We start from the raw sequence: 12,500 nt of genomic DNA on the forward strand, positions 1-12,500 counted from the left end.
TACTCTGATTTTGGGCAACGATTTGTTCTACACGGTTTCATCCTTATAATAATTTTTTGCACTTTCTGGATAAAAAAATGTAGTTCCAGACAAACGTTCATCGTTCATTTAAACCGAGGATTATTATTTTCTATCTCTCCAAATTAATAGCCGTCACTCAGCTTAATAACAGTGACTTATGAAAAGAATATATATAATTCAACAGTCACAGGAAAGAACAAAGGATGTTTATATACCTAAGTTATGGTACTATAATTTCCACTAATTGCTTCACTTCTTGCAGTTGAACTTACTTGTTTTTGTTTTGTTTTCTTTGCTGATGATTTTAAACCATAGCGGCGGTGTACTACATAGTGCGTACAGGTGGAGCTCCGTATCAGAGACCATATTCATCATCTTGCCCATTCGTCGGACTACAACTGAGTAGACACAACTAAGCTAACTTGTGGTCGATGAATGGAAAAACTTAGTAACCATGTAGTAAGCGCTGAAACTATCAGTTGTTTTAAAAAACGATTAGACAACTTTATGGATGGGGACGACAGGTGGTGATGGATACGGAGCTGCCTAGTGTAGACCTTATGGTCTCTTGCAGTCTCCTTTATTCTTATGTTCTTATGTTGTGTAGAGGCACACAATCAGATTATCAGTACTAAATTACGCAGTTGGAATGAGCTATGCATGAGGACGAGCACTTCAGTATTAATAGAAGTATTTACACAAAGAAAATTATAAGAAGGTCTAAAACTACTAATTGTGACCACTCAGGATACCATGGCCAAAAATCTCGCGTCATATTGTAACGTTTCAATGTTGATCCATTAAGATTGGTCTCCACGTACGTTGTCACAAAAATACAACTTTTGAAACAACGAACAACTCTGTAAGTGAGCTGCTTCCTTCGGTTTAGGTGGTCCTTTCACAATAAATCTACCTTATTAATTCTTCACTACAATCTGAGAAGTGTGTTTATTCTTCTGGCTCCCATCAAGAGACGTTAAAAAACCGAAGAAAATTTTTCCTTGGCAGTGTTTAAAGAGTGGCCGAAGGATATGGTAAGGAAAGATGAAGAGCAAATGAATGTAGATAAAGGGGTTGAGTGGAAGAAGTTACTATAGAGAGAACATACCAGAAGTTATAAATGTCTTTTGCCTGTTCTTACATAACGTGACGCTGCCCCATAGCTACATCTTTTCAAGATGACCTGATGGTCACTACGGGGTCACCACAAGGTCATCATGAGGTCTCACTACCTCGTCACCATCCTCTCATCACCACATCATCACCTCTTCTCGATGCATCACGTCCACGTCATAGGTCCAACACGACTACGTTATCGTCACGAAATCCATAATTTCCCTAGCACTATTGCACTATAATCTTCGTCCTCAGCACTGACAACGCCATACCGTCTCTCGTCGAATACCCCGTTATCATGACGTCATCCTGTCGTCGCGGAAACCCATCATCATCACGTCACAGCTAAGGCATGTTCAAGTATCATGAAACAACAGTAATATATCACTTTGGCACTATTACGTGACCCCAGTACTGCTGTACTGTATCATCACCCAGGGACCGTAATATTATCTGACTGATAACATGCTGACCTCCAGCAACAACTGGAGAATTGCACTTCAGCCAGTATATTATCATCACTCCCGAGTGCTGTGGTCATCAGCCTATATTCTTACTAAAGCGTTGTCGTTTGCCATCAATCAGGCGTTATATACCTGCATCCGTTCTCGAAGTCTTCACATCAAACCCTGAAAAAGGGAGTAACGATGGGATGTAGCTTTCTCGAAGGAGTATCGCCAGGTCGCCATTAGTACATTAACCCATTCAACTCCGATGACAAGATGTCTTGTCATTTGGTCAAATAAAACAAAAAATCATAAAACACCAAAATGTTTGATCAAACACCAGAAAAATATGACGTCAGTCCTCGCTTCGCTGCGAGCGAAGCGAGGATTGACGTCATATTTTTCTGGTGTTTGATCAAACATTTTGGTGTTTTATGATTTTTTGTTTTATTTGACCAAATGACAAGACATCTTGTCATCGGAGTTGAATGGGTTAACCTCTTCAAAGCGTTGACGTATTCTAAACACCTATCTCTGGCCAGGAGCAAGCAATTCCAAAGAACCGATAGAGGGAACTCCAACCTGAATGGGCCTTCTACTAACCGAGATCAACCCACAAACCGGAATTCTTCACCTTATCTGAAGAAAAAACCCGGGTTTCTATCCGGGATATAACACATGAAGCCCGTCACCCGATTGAACGGGTTAACTCCCTAACACGTCAGCCCAGGGAAACGTCAGGGGCTCATCACTACGCTCTGACTGTGTCACCTCACTGTCATTAACCTGTCATCACGCTGCCCCACCTCGTCATCATTAGTCCCAAAGCGTGCCATCACCACATCATTACCACACGATTACCCCAAGATTACTGTGTCAGATTCCTGTCAATACACCGTCATCAACTATGCACTAATTCATTGTCAGAACAAATAAAAAATAAAAACATGAAAACACAAAAACAGGTAGATATTATACCAGATTTTTTTTAGACTGAAGTAGAGAGAAGAGGGGGAGACATAAACAGACAGACAGACAGACAGACAGACAGACAGACAGACAGACAGACAGACAGACAGACAGACAGACAGACAGACAGACAGACAGACAGACAGACGGACAGACGGACAGACGGACAGACGGACAGACAGACAGACGGACAGACGGACAGACGGACAGACGGACAGACAGACAGACAGACAGACAGACAGACAGACAGACAGACAGACAGACAGTTACACAGGCAGAAAGACAAACTGACAGAGACGTACAGTCAGGTCAGACAGGTAGACAGACAGGCAGAGATACACAGGCAGACAGACGGACGGACAGACAAGGAGGCAGGTAGACAGATAGAGATAGACAAACATAAAAACAAAAACCCAAACAGTTACGAATACAAATAAACATGGATAAAGAGAGACACAGACAAACAGAAGCGAAGTTAATAGAAAAGAGCATAAAATGGATACGAGAGGAGGAAAGAATGAAGAAAAGAGAAAGGGGAGCATTAGCTCTGGAATAGAAGAGCATATGTAAAAAGGGATAAAAAAAGAGAGAAAGAGAGAGAGAGAAGAAGGAGAACGGAATTGAAACAAGATCACGATTTGGAAGAGAGACTTAAAAAAAGAGGAAAGGAAGGAGAATAGAAAGAAGATTAAAGGGAAAGAAGGAAGAAATACAAAGAGGAGCAAGAACAGATGCAGGATGGAAAAGAGAACAAAATAAGAAAGGAGATAGCTGGAGAGTGAGGAATAGGAAAGGAGGTATGGGAATAGAACTTGTGAGATTGAAATGAGAGGGAACAGATTTGAGAAGTGGAAGAAAACGCTCAGGAAAGATAAACGGTGATAGAAGGAGTATAGGGGAAAGGATAGTAAGCTCAGTGAAAATGGTAGTAAGTTTGAAAAAAAAAAAAGATAGAAAGAACAGGAAAGGGAGAGAAACTAGATATCAAGGGAAAAGGAACCAAACTATCTTATATCACTTTTTTATTTCTTATTTTATTTTATTTTTCATAATCTTACTTTATTTAATTTCATTTTATTTCATTCGATTTAATTTTGTTTCATTATTCTATAGTTTCCATTATTTCTTTTGTTTTTCTACTCTTTTCTATTATTTTTTCTTTATTTTCTTTACTTTTTCTCTTTTCTCTTTTTATTTCTTTTCTTATTTTTTCTTCCTTTACTTTCTGTTATTTTTTCTTTTTCCTCATTTTCTTTTATTTTCTTTCATTTTCTTTCTTAATGTTTTTCTCTCTTGTTTCTTTTCTGTTCTCTATTATATTTCTTTATTTTTTATTCATTCCTTCCTTCTTTTGTTTCCTTTCTTTATTTTTATTTTTTCCGTCTCATTACTTTTCTATCTTCTTTTTTCTTTCTCTTTCCCTTTTTCTTTTCTTTAATTTTCTCGTATTTTCTTTCTATTAATTTTCTTACTTTGTTTTCCCTTCTCCTTTAATCCTTTTGTTTTCCATTTTTTTTCCTATTATCTTTATTCTATTTTACTTTCTAATTTCTTAGATGAAATAGTGAAGAAACAATAGAGAGAAGAAAACAACTTATGTATATCAAGCGAAGTAGTACAATATAGGGATAATCTAACAAACTTAAGTTTTACTGCGGCTTAGTTAGAAACAATTTTGCTTATGTTTGTTCTGTGGTTGTAATATCCATTGTATTCTTCATGATAGCTTCAGAGTACATGTGTTATTTCCTATCCTCACTGGCCAAATTATTGGGCATATCATGATAGTTAATGCCTGTAACCATAATGTGAGATAACAAAACGTTTCTACTAGTTTTGTATTGCTGATGTACAAACACCAAATGTCTTCATAGGAGCTCAGGACATTTGAATTATTCTCAAGTTGCGGTATACAAGATATCCTTCTGTTTATAGGAAGATATGACTGCTAATTCTGATTGAAGAATGATGTGTGAGAGAAGATAAATGGTAAATCAACTTTTAGAAGAGTGGACAAGATACAGGAGATTGAAAACTTAGGTGAAGACATCGTATTGAAGACTAAGTGAAGAGAAAGTTGAGAAAATAAATTAAGGTTGAGTTGAGAATGGGGGATCAGAGGTAAATGGAGAAGGTAAAGCGGAGGAGAGGAGGAGAGATTTGGGACAAAAAGATGTGTTAGAGAGAGAACAGGATATGAAAGAGGTATAGCAGAAGTGATGAGAAATGTCACTTGAGATGTGCAGGCAGCAGGTAATGGTTGAATGACGCAGGAAGACGAATGGTGCGGAAGATGCAGGTGTTTTGGGCACTAGAGGAAAGGTGCGGTTCAGGGCTACATGGGCAAAAGGGGAGGGAGGGTGAGGGAAGGTAACAGGGAAGGGAGCAATGGAGGGTAGTTGTTGTAGTTATCGGGTGACGTAATGGTGGTGTTTCTGAGAATGGACAAAAAAGTTTGTGAAGGAAAAGGGAGGGTACTCGGAGAGATAGAGAGGGGCATTCCGTCAGTCGTGGTTGGGTGGGCAGATCCGTAGATGTGGGGCAGGAAGACAAGGAAAAGAAATATATTTATGACGTGCGCGTGTGTTAAGAGGGTTACTGGGACGTAAAGGAGAATGAGACTATGAGGATGGGGGGGCTTGTGTGTGGAAGCTTTGTACTATCGTCGATTGAAGTCACAAAAGAAATTTTTGAGAGTGCTACTGCAAGGGATTATAAAAATCAACTTGTGAAAACGTTTGGTAGTAGATAGTTTGCAGTTTTAAACATACGAAGCGAAAGTGCATGCCTTGACAATTAATCTAACTTATTATTTATTTATCTTTGACCCATTAAAACTGTCGTTACTGTATGTACCTTCGGTAAATATTTATTATCTCTTGCCTTTTGTTAAGGTTTCACTTTTTATAAGTTCTTCGTCGTACATAAGAAAGGATTAGTATATCACACTAATCTTTGGGTAGCAATATACTATTGCCCTGGAGAACACCTTTGGAAACAAAACTTATCACATGTGCCAGCATATTAAAAGCACCGGGACCTAGCGCATGTACTGCCTGAATGAAATTAAGCAATTATCATATAGTCTGCATTTAGAATTGTTCTCATTAGATATTAGAGAGTGCTGGCCTTAGAGACATAACTGTAAAATTTATTTAGCAAAGTTTGGTCGATTAGATGCAATTATACATTCTATTTGTTTGAATCCTTTTCCTCTTGTAGCCTAAAAGATATTATGAAATGTCAAATAGTAAGAAACCGTATACACCAGAAGTAACGGATGGACTAAAATCAAACAAATTTTTGCAGTCAATGAAAAAGACAAATAGCGTTATTGAATGTTTTTGCTCAGAAGGGAATATTAACATCTTTCTCTAGAAACAAGGCTTCAAATATTTTTGTGTAGACTTTACTCGACATAATGTCAGACCATTATGTAGTCGATTTCTTTGCGTCTGGGTTATTAGAACACAACGATTCAGACTATTAAAAAAATATATATATATGACCACACGATAGAGTATTTCTACTAGGATGAAAAAAAGAAAGATAAAATAAAAGAAAATGTGTTCTTTCTCTCCACGCTGTACTAACAAGTCAGAAGGATTAGTGGTTGCTCGTTCCAAGTAATCAATAAGAATTAGTCATTATGATTGGCTGCTTGGCTAGTATTGAGGGGCACAGCAATTTTCGTCAACTAGAAATGAACCATAAAACTAGTTATTTATTATAGAAATATGGATTCGTATCCCTGTGGTCCTCCCCAACGCAGCAATAAATGGATTAGGGAGACATATAGACATTATCCCAAACATGAGGCGGACATTTTGTTTTCTGTCACTGACGTGTGTCGACTGCCTTTGAATTATCACATATGTCTTGACCGGAAATGGTGTGTAACTTACAAAATTACCCCACATAAATTTTCCTCCTGAACGTAATTTTGCTGTCTAGTGGACGAAGTTGAATTTTGTTATAAGAGTAATAGAGGAAATTCTTTTATTAATCTATTTTTACATTTTCTTGACTTTTTTCTTCTTTGGTTTTACAGCAATTACATATAGCTTTGCCTTTACATTTACACTTACATTTACATTTACATTTACATTCACATTTACAATTATATTTACGTGTGAACATTGTGACGAATGTGGATGGATGATAAAGAGAACACGGGCTGAAGGAAATATTTTTATTCTTAGCTAGTTTCGCCTGTGTGGCTTCATCAGAGGAATAATGCTCAAAGTCAAGGTGGCCAGTTTATACATAACAAGAAAGGGACACGGCAACTAGTCTTGCCTTAACAGCAATCAACGTCGCCTGCCGGTAGGATGAGTTGTCTGTCGCTCGGTCGTCGCTGTCGGTGGACGAATTATCCGCCTGCTGGTCTCCTCGTGGATGAGTTGTCCGACTGGGTCAGGGGCTCTATGCATTTTGTTCATGATAATGACGCGTGTTCCTGCTTTAGTCCATACCAGATCCCAAGTCCTCTTATTGATATTTTTCTGGTTGGTGATGAAAACGGACCCCATCGCCTTTCTTTTTCGATTGGTGTGTTTGGATTGGAGAGATATAGGCAAGAGGATTTCGAATAAATGCATGATCAGGAAATGGCAATGTGAAACCGTTTTTGCTAGGCTAGGGCCATAACCCACAATATGAAAGAGAGAGAGAGAGAGAGAGAGAGAGAGAGAGAGAGAGAGAGAGAGAGAGAGAGAGAGAGAGAGAGAGAGAGAGAGAGAGAGAGAGAGAGAGAGAGAGAGAGAGAGAGAGAGAGAGAGAGAGAGAGAGAGAAAGAGAGAGAGATGCAAAGGCAATTTACTGGTTTTTGGGGAGCTCTTATTATGAATAAAAAGAGCAATATAAGAGATGGGTTTCTTCAAAGACTGGTAACAAAAATGAGAAAATAATTTTCATTTATAAAACCTAAGGTATACTAATTAATCTCCTAATACTTTCGACTAAAGCAGCAATGAACGGCCTAACATTAATCGTATGTTCAATAACACTTTCCCTATCTAATACATCCTAGGCTAAACATAACTTTCCCTAACGAATACATCCTGTGATAAGTATCACTTTCCCTAACTAATACATCATATGATAAATATCACTCTCCCTTATACATCCTATGATAAATATCACACTTGAGAGGTCCTGAATGGTAATAATCAAGGCTGAACAGTTCAGTACTTACTACCTAATGAACTCAGGGATGAATGCAACGGGACAACAAGTGAGGCCGTAGAGACGGGAGGGGGAGGGGTTGTACCCCGTATGTCAGAATAGGAGCGTAGCTTCACAAGTTGGAACTTGTAGAATAGGGATAGGAGCAGGGATAGAAAAAAAAAAAAAAAAAAAAAAAAAAGAGCCGGCTCTACAAGTTGGGACTTGCAAACCAACCGGCTGATGTAGATAATTTTCCTCCCTCGGGTCGTGATAATTTACATTTACATTTACATTTGCGTTTGCATTTGCACTTATCTTCCCCTATGCCTTTACCTTCACTTTTATCTTGATTTTTACCCATATGCAAACTTTTATCTTTAAGGTTTACCTACTTTACTTTCTATTTATACCCTTCTAATTATCCTAATGTTGTCCTTGATTTTATCCTTGCCTCATCTCATATATATAAGTGTATTTTCCTTTACACCCTACTTTTGCCTTAATCTTTACCTTTATCTTATATTTACTTGTACATTTTATTTACCAGTGCCCTTAACCTTAACTTTATTATAAACTTTTCAATTAACTTTATGATTTCCAAAATTTTCTTTTAGGTCAGTCCTAACATTTACTCATCTTCGCCTTTCCTGTCACTTTCTCTTTTAACTATACAATGACCATTAATTTCACTCTTACCTTTGCACTTTAATTCACCTTTACCTTTGTCAGTACCTTTACCATTTTCCTTGCCATTTCCTTTATCTTTAATATTACAAACGACCTTAAATTTTCCTTTACCCTTAGTCCTACTTTTGCTCCTGTCTTTACCCTTGCTTTCACCACTACCTTCTTTCATATTCATATATTCACCCTTGTTTTTACCATTACTTTTATGTCTATATTTACCTCATTTTCTACACCTATCTTTGCCCTCACCCTTACCTTTACATATACCCTTTCCTTTACATTTAACTTTTGTCCCTATATTCACGACTTGCCGTTCTCCTAACCCTTAACCATACCTTTATTCTTACTCTTATCCTTTATTATGGTCACCTTTATATTTACTGTTACCTTTATTCTACCTTTATCTTACCAACTTACCTTTAGCCTTACTTGGAATTTATCTTTACATTTAAATACACCTCTACTATTACTTTTGATATACCCCTCCATTTACCCCAACCTTTTCCTTACCTTTACCTTTACCCCTCCCCTTACTTTTAACATACCCTTATAACCTCTACCTTTCATTCTAGCTTTACACTTTTTACCTTTACCGTTATTCTTAACCTTCCCTTACCTATAGCGTTAAATCTAACATCACCCTTTTCCTTAAATTCAACCTTACCCTTACCTTACCTTTAACATTACCCCTATCCTTTTACCCACACCTGACATTTCCCCTACCTTTGCCATTATCCTAACATAACCCTCATCTTTACCTTCACCCTACCTTTAACAGTACCCTTTATCCTACCTTTATTTTCACCTTGACCATTATCCTTACCAATTATCTTTACCACTTAATATTTGATATAACTTTGCTACAGTGATTTCACCTTAGACCCCAGTCACATCCTGTGGGGTTTCACCAGGGCCACATCTATCAGGGGCGCCCTTCCTACCCCGGTCTATGGTTCCCTTTCCAATAACCACCATCAACTCAGTCAGCAAACGTCTACTCTCGTCCTTATCAGTTTCCATTGGCATCACCCTAGTCGTCTATGTTCAGCTTGCCCCCTCGTCAATCCCCATCCATATCAAGCTATAACTGTCCATCCATCTACGGGAACGCTAGCCCTCACTCGATGCCCAGCCCACAACCAGCACCGTTACCCATCTTTGCCGGCAGTGAAGGAGGATGCCTTGCCTATCTGAATAAGAAATTGGACCTAAGTTATAGCTCAATTTTTTCCCTCGCCGAGCACCACTAATTCATGGTTTCGGATTTTGTTTCTCTACGGAAGAAGAAAAAAAAAAAAAAATATGAAGATGAAGATGAAGATGGTGAAGATGAAGATGAAGATGAAGAATAATAATAGTAAAAATAAAAACAACAGCAATGAGAATAATGAAGCTATAAAAATTTAGAAAGAACAAGAAGAATAAGAACAAGGATAAGACTAGGAAAAGCAGTGCTAGATGTTGATTGTGAGAGAGAAAAAAACGAGGAAACTTGAAGTGGCACATATCATTTTTTCTTTGCATAATCACTTCTTTCTATTATCAACCAAAGTACTGAAAACAGGGGAGCTTGGGTACATCCAGCGTTCTTAGTGCATATTTACACGAATGCCCGATACAAGATCAGGGTTCGAATTGATTCGAGTCGTAAATTGTGATCTGCACGGATGTAGGGTCTAATCCTGTGTCTACACTAAAGTAATTCCTTCACAACCTCCCACAGGTACTATAAGTGTAGTGAGGCCTTTTTTCAGATGATGTGGACAATTTCCTTCACATTTATGGAAATAATACCTCACGTTGGGTAAAAAGCACATATATGCAAGTACTTATGCATATACATATATACATATACATATACATATATACATATACATATACATATACATATACATATACATATACATATACATATACATATACATATACATATATATATATACATATACATATACATATACATATACATATACATATACATATACATATACATATACATATACATATACATATACATATACATATTCATACATATACACATACACATACACATACACATATTCATATACATATATATATATATATATTCATATACATATACATATACATATACATATACATATACATATACATATACATATACATATACATATTCATATACATATTCATACACATACACATACACATACACATATACATATACATATACATATACATATACATATACATAAACATAAACATATACATATACATATACATATACATATATATATACATATGTATATAAGAAAGCTAATAACTCATGTAAAGGGCATCATACATAAGATGGGTTTGAATTCCTGAGTTTGAGTCAAGGAGGGGCATGAGTATGCTGAATATTGGTTTAAGTAGACCGACCCAACATTTATTGTGTGGAAAAGGTTGAGGAAAGTATACAGGGTCTACAACGGAAAAGGGCGTGTTAGAAGACTGAAGGTTTTCGGGTGGTGTTAAATCAGAATGAGCGTGAAATCATCCAGATGATAAGGCCAGAATAGGCTCTTTCGACCATAAAAACGTGTGTTATAAGTCAATCATGTTCTCGAGTGAAAGTGTTGTGGAACCAAAATATATCGACATTATTATTTGATAAATTATTTCTATAACTTACTAACTTTCTTAGTGGATGTTTGTTAGATAAATTGTCATACTACGTTAAGATTTAAGTTTTCTTTCTTGATATGTTAATCTAAGAATTTTTTTTATTCTAAGAATTATACGTAAAACACCAGAGAACACAGTAAACAAAAATAGATTTAAACTGTCACGTAAGAAATATATTATGTTCATATAGAAAACCTGTTATATAGTGTAAATAGGAGTCATTTAGTGGAACAAAATATTCATGTGACAGTATAAATCTATATTTGTGTTTTTGAAATAGGAGAACAAAAATGGTAGTGTAAATTTTTCTTATGTTGAAATATTGACTAATTAGGCATAAAACTAAACAGACAACTCCAACTTATCCTTTCTAAAGAATCTATTGAAAACAATTATTATCCTGAAAAGTACCTAATACAAGCAAATAGCAAAAAAGTATATAAATAAATAAATGAATAAATGAATAAATAAATAAATAAATAAATGAATAAATAAATAGATAAACAAACACACAAATAGATATTTGAATTAACAAATATATATATATATATGATATATATATATATTATATACTATATATATGATATATATAATATATTTTTTTTTTTCTTTTTTTTTTCAACAAACTAGCGTAGATTGACCTACCTGTAAGAATAATATTATATTTCTTTCCACAGAAATTGAGAACAATGGTGTATTAGTATGGAGGAGTAACGATGAAAAGGGAAAGTGTCTGAATGTAAACATTAGGGCGTGCTCCTCACAAGAAGGACACTTCAGGTAAGCGGCGACGGCGCGATTTAAGAGGCAGCTGTGTCGAAATAAGTTTGCTCGAGTAGTCAGCAAAGAAAAGGTGAGGCTACGGTCACACAAAATGTATGTAAATGTAAAATAATATATGCTATGGCAACAAAGCTAAAGTTACAACTAGAGAGGGTTTAGAAGTAAAGGTGGAAATATGAACACAAAGTATTTAAGTTTGTTAGAAACGTAGGCAAAGGATTTTGAAGATATGTAAAATATGAAAATATGTAAGTGAAATCTAATGGAGTGGGTTTAAGGTATGAAAGAAAATGACTATTGCATTAGTGCATATACGTAGAGCAAGTTTTAGTTTCATGAAATAGATAACGAGTCTCAGAGCCAGATACCCTATGAAGCGAATAAAACAAGGAAGAAGGTGTAATTCATAAGTCTGAGTCATAGCAGATAATTTTACTCAGATGGTAGATGCTGTTGGTGGCAAATGGGCGTTTCGCTTTTGCATGGAGTTCATTCCTTGGATGAATAAAAACATCTACCGACAAGAAGAAACATTTTTAGATCACATCGCATCGGTCAATAACCACATAAGAGAATGGTATAGAAAATATAACCTGAAAGCTATGTGGAGGGGCTTACAAGATAAGAAGGCTATAGATCAAGAATAATTATAATAAAGAAATGCGT

Source organism: Oratosquilla oratoria, chromosome 28, assembly GCF_046742065.1.
Source record: "Oratosquilla oratoria isolate Oo_2021 chromosome 28, ASM4674206v1, whole genome shotgun sequence".
In the NCBI taxonomy this organism is placed as follows: Eukaryota; Metazoa; Arthropoda; class Malacostraca; order Stomatopoda; family Squillidae; genus Oratosquilla; species Oratosquilla oratoria.